Here is a 4,903-nt window from a genome sequence, read left to right on the forward strand (position 1 = left end):
GGTATAACACATTTGACCTCTCTTCCCATCATAGCCTGAACTAGTTTTTCAGGTTTCTTTGGGATTCCCTTGTCCAAGGGTGGAAGGTTCATTCAGTCAGTTGGGGGACTTAGAATTTTCTTTTGGTTTACAATGTGTTTCCACGCCAGGCCTGCACTAAGGGGTTCTTCAGGGTACCATATTTGAGGGCAGAGGGTCTCCCAGGATGTCCCACTTTGGCTGTCCCATGCTTTGCCTCCTGCCTCTGGTGCTCCCAGAGGCAATGAAAACTGAAGCTCAGAATTAAGCTTGGCAAATGTCCCCAGGCTAAAAGCTGACTCTGTTCACTTCTCTCAGTTCCCACTTCCCCTCAGATTTTGCCCTGTGTATTTCTTGGTTTCTTGCCAGCTCATCAGTGCTTTTAAGAAAGCTCTGATTTTCAAACTTTTTAGTTATTTTCAGCAGAAAGGATGATTCGGCTAACTAGATTGCAACATTGCCAAAAGACATCCCTGTAGAGCTTGTTTTTGTGAAACATAAAGAGAAGAAGATGATGTTTAATAAGAGGCACAGGTTGGTAAATAATGCTCTGCTATTAATCTTGTGAACAGGTATTTCAGTCATCTTACGTGAGTCAAGCACAAAGTGACTTTTCCTTTCTTCTCAGGTAGTATGAAGTGTTACAAGTCAAGCGTGTGACTTTCTGAAAAAAAGAGATAAAAAAACATGTGAAGAAGGAAATGGATTACAGAAATGAAAGAAGGGTTCTTTCCCTTGGGTTAGAATTATAAAATTTCCAAGTGAAGGTGAATAAGTCTATACTAGTGTCGAACAAGTATAGGAATAAAAACAAATAATCCTGAATAAATAACATGAATCCTTTGACATTCTTAAATTGGCCTTATTTTTAAAAAATAGGTAGAGTTTATCTGCTAACTTTTCCCTAAGTGCAGACACAAAAAGGAAACTAAGCAGGAATCCTTTTCTCTTTCACCCAGATGTAAACATGATTTTTGCCTAGTGAAAGTGGTAGGTACCAGAACGAAGTTCTCTTAACTTACCAAAAAATAAGCAAAAACACCCGAGTGAGCATCTCCTTTCCAAAGAACCCTATGCTAAGTCACTCCCCCGTGTGTGGATGGCTCCCCTCAGAGACAGGTAGACACTGAGCTTCCTTCGAGGAGAACAAGAGGTAAACAGCAAGTGCCACCAGACTGGCCTGGAAGGCAAGAGACCACTAGGTGGGCTCAAGGCCTTATTTTCAAAATTATGAATTGAATTTGAGGACCATTAGGGTCTCTCTCAGCTTATTAGATGAATAAACAATAGGGAGCTTTTCTTTCTTTTGTTTTTGCAGGTCCGAGGATCCCATCTAAACATCAGCTGTTGTGAACCTCCTTGCACACACTGGGGAAATAAGACCTGTCTGTCCTTCCTCTTCAAGGTCTCTGCACACACCTTAGCCTCTCCCACAGTCCAGCACCCCTTTGGCCCTGTTCTCAGTGAGGGAGAAAGGAAGGAAAATCATTTGGGAAAAATTCAGACCACAGAAGTGGCCTGCCTGAAAAGTCACAGTAACAGGCAAAAATAAAATAACCTGGGAAAAAAACTCAGGCTGCACCTGCAAACAGATAAGCAAACGGGGTCCAGCACAAAGGCTCTCTGTTCTTTGTACAATTAGTGAGCTCCTAGGAAAAACTTTCCTCCCCTTTACAGGCACATACACGGTGGGAACTTGCACAGGGAGGAAAGGGGCTTACCTAAAACAAACCCATAGTTACACAAACAAGAGAAGCAGCGCTTTGTGCTTGCCTAGAGACATACCCACAGCTGCATAAGAGAAGAATTGCACAGACAGCTTTACTGGTAAGAAAAGTTACTCAAACAGTTACAGGGAAGAGAGCAGTTTCTTACAAAAGGCTTTTAAATTCAGCTGTAACCCAGCAATCCACTTGGACTCCCCTCTCTGCTGCAGAACGCTTTCTTTTTTCGCTTATTCAACTTTGACTCCAACCCCACCCTTACGTCTGCATTCCTTAATTTTCTTGGATGTAGGACAAAGAACCCCAGGGAAACCGCTACATTAAGGTACGTTGGTGAGACTGCAGCATCAGCATGACGGCTCAGTATTAGCTCAGATAGACTCTATCCTGTAGGATATTTCTACAGAAGAACTTTCGTGAGAGAGTGAGTGGCTATGGGAAGAGGGTTTTCTAAATGTGGTGGGGTTTGAGAATGGAGATGTCAGGCTCACCTTTGACCCTGAGCTAGGCAAGTGGTCAGAGGGATGAGAAAGGTTGGATTCTCTAAGTCTAAACTATTAATAATATCCTCACATTGGAAACTGGCCATGGCTTTCATAGCTTCTCTCACTCGAAGTCATATTACATGACATGGCCAGTTTAATCTTCCAAACGTTGTTATTAGTACCTAATTCTCCTGTCTCAAATCAGTTGTGGCTGCCTTCTGCTTGTATAATAAAGTCAAAATACCTTAGCTTGGCTGGCAGGGTCCTCTGGGAGTGAGCACTAATTTATATCTTCCCAAAGTCCTGGTGTTCTATAAATGCCTGAATCCACACCTACCCTTGAGCTTCCCACTTTGTACAAGTATTTCCGCTTAATTCTTTCTGTAAAATATAGTGGGGTTTTGTTCTGAAGTTGGCTCCTTAAGGAGAGGAAGTGTTTCAGGACAAAGGCAGACAGCTGTCTCTGCTATTAAGGCTCTTTGATTTGGCTCAGTACGTTCCAGTCTTGCTTCCGTAAACCATCCTCATTTGCAATTATGTCATCCACCACCTGAGTCCCACTGTGATTACCTATTTCTAATCTCTACACCTGATTCTGGGGCATTTCAAGGTCTAAGTGCAAGCAGTGGGATGCCTTTCTTTCACTTGAAAGTTTTTAGTTTATTAATCCACACGGTGTCTGCAGATAACATCATGGCAGCATCTTTACTCCTTTGGCTTTTTGCCAGCACCAACATTGGCCTTTGCCAACCCCCTGAGTTTCTTCATTCTATTCTTGCATTCTTCTCACTGCTTTCTTGAGGTCTTTTTCTTCTCATGGAGGCAGGCTATGTCTTGCAAGTCTATGTTTGGGTTCATGATTCTTTACATAATCCAAAAAAATCATAAATCACACCAAAGTCAGCTATCTTGCCACCACCAAAATAAGTTCTGAATCCAAATACAAAGATGACATCCAGTGTGGTCTTGTATATTTTGACTAATTTTTCCAGAATTTCTGTCTTAGGTACTGTTGCCTTCCCAGTGTTAAGGATATCTATGACCATTTGTTTCCTTTGAAGTATTTGGTTGGTCATGAGTTTCCTGGTCCAGATAGTTACCGTGTCATTCGTGGTGGCAGGTGATCTGCAGACAGCCAGGGAGAAAAAATCAGGAGGATGCTTTAAATCAGATGAGTCTATCTGTTTCTGAGCCCCAGATTGACACTTACCTAGTATGTATGTATGTGTGTATATATATATATACACACACACACACACATATTATATGTGGTATTCATTAATTCTATCTATGGCTATGTAACAAATTACCCCCAAACTAGCAGCTCAAAACAAGAAATATTTCAGTAATTATTATTATTACACACAGTTTCTGAGGGTCAGAGATTTATAGGCAGCTTAGTTAAGTGGGTCCCTCTTAGGGTCTCTCATGAGGTTGCTATCAAACTCCCAGCTGGGACTGAAGTCATCTGAAGGCTGGACAATTCACTTTCAGGTTCATTTGTGTGATTATTGGCAAGTCTCCATTCTTTGCCGGGCCTCAGTTCCTCATCACATGAGCCTCTCTCTACAGGTTGCCTAGGTATCCTCAAAAGCCAATGATGAGAGAGAGAGAGAGAGAACAAAACAGGAGCTGCAGTGTCTTTGGACCTTAATCTTGGAATTCATACATCCGCATTTCTACCATATCCTATTGGTCACATAGATCTGGGAGGGTACTATGGGAGCGTGTTCACACAAGGACAGAGGGATGTTTGTGGTCATTTTGGTGGCTTGCTGCCACACCCAGCCATGTTTTTATGCCTCCCCATACACATTCTAACATCTTTGAAATTGGGGTGCTTCTTATAATCAAAGGTATGTCATAGTTTAATTGGCAAAAATCTCTAGTTAGTGGTATATAAAGTAATCACGTGTCTTATAATTGTGATATCTTATTCAGGGAACTATCCCATAGGGATAGGAGGCTTCCTGACTCCTGGCTACCTGTCTCGACCATGTTGCTCATGGTCCCATCGAAAGCCTAGTTGCTGTCCCACCATGTGATGTTCAGCTCCTTTTCTATGCCCTTGCCCACACTGATCCTTCTGAGATGACTTCTTCATAACTTAAATGACTGCATCAGGCCTATATCCTCCAGAAGCTTTCCCTGACCACCCTAGAACACCATAGTCTCAGTATCCTCTGTAGTCCCATAGCACTTGTTAATGATTCTATCCATTTGGTGCTTAATTTTGTACTTTATAGTAATTGTTGAGGTTTCATGGGTACCTACTTCACATGAACATGCTGTGTATATGCCCCATGTGAAGAATAAATGTTGCTGTATGCATTTGGAGTCCTGTTTTTTTTAAAGCAGAATTTTGAGACTCTTCATAAAAGAACAACAACAAACCTCTGCTCCTTGTGTGAAATTTTGTAGCTAATCTGATAGACAAAATTATAATAATCAGAAATATACAACTGTACAAACATGCATAAAGTCAAAGACGCAAAGGCTAAGTCAGAGCACCTCAGTTTCCAACAATTCATCTACTTCATGATGATTTTGTTCTCTGTAACATCTAAGTTATAAGATTTATTTGAACATGACTTCTGTGCACTCCATTGCACTATGGGGTGGGGAAAAGGTGTCTGGTCTATTTTTGCCCACAAAAATAGGAATTTTTTCTGGGAA

General features: G+C 41.5%; 1 pseudogene; it reads right to left on the reverse strand.

Annotated features, from left to right (window-relative positions):
* Window positions 1-2,932: 2,932 nt before the first annotated feature.
* LOC119619747 (small ribosomal subunit protein eS24-like) lies at window positions 2,933-4,331 on the reverse strand (annotated as a pseudogene).
* Window positions 4,332-4,903: the final 572 nt, after the last annotated feature.

Source organism: Chlorocebus sabaeus, chromosome 25 (genome assembly GCF_047675955.1).
Source record: "Chlorocebus sabaeus isolate Y175 chromosome 25, mChlSab1.0.hap1, whole genome shotgun sequence".
Classification (NCBI taxonomy): domain Eukaryota; kingdom Metazoa; phylum Chordata; class Mammalia; order Primates; family Cercopithecidae; genus Chlorocebus; species Chlorocebus sabaeus.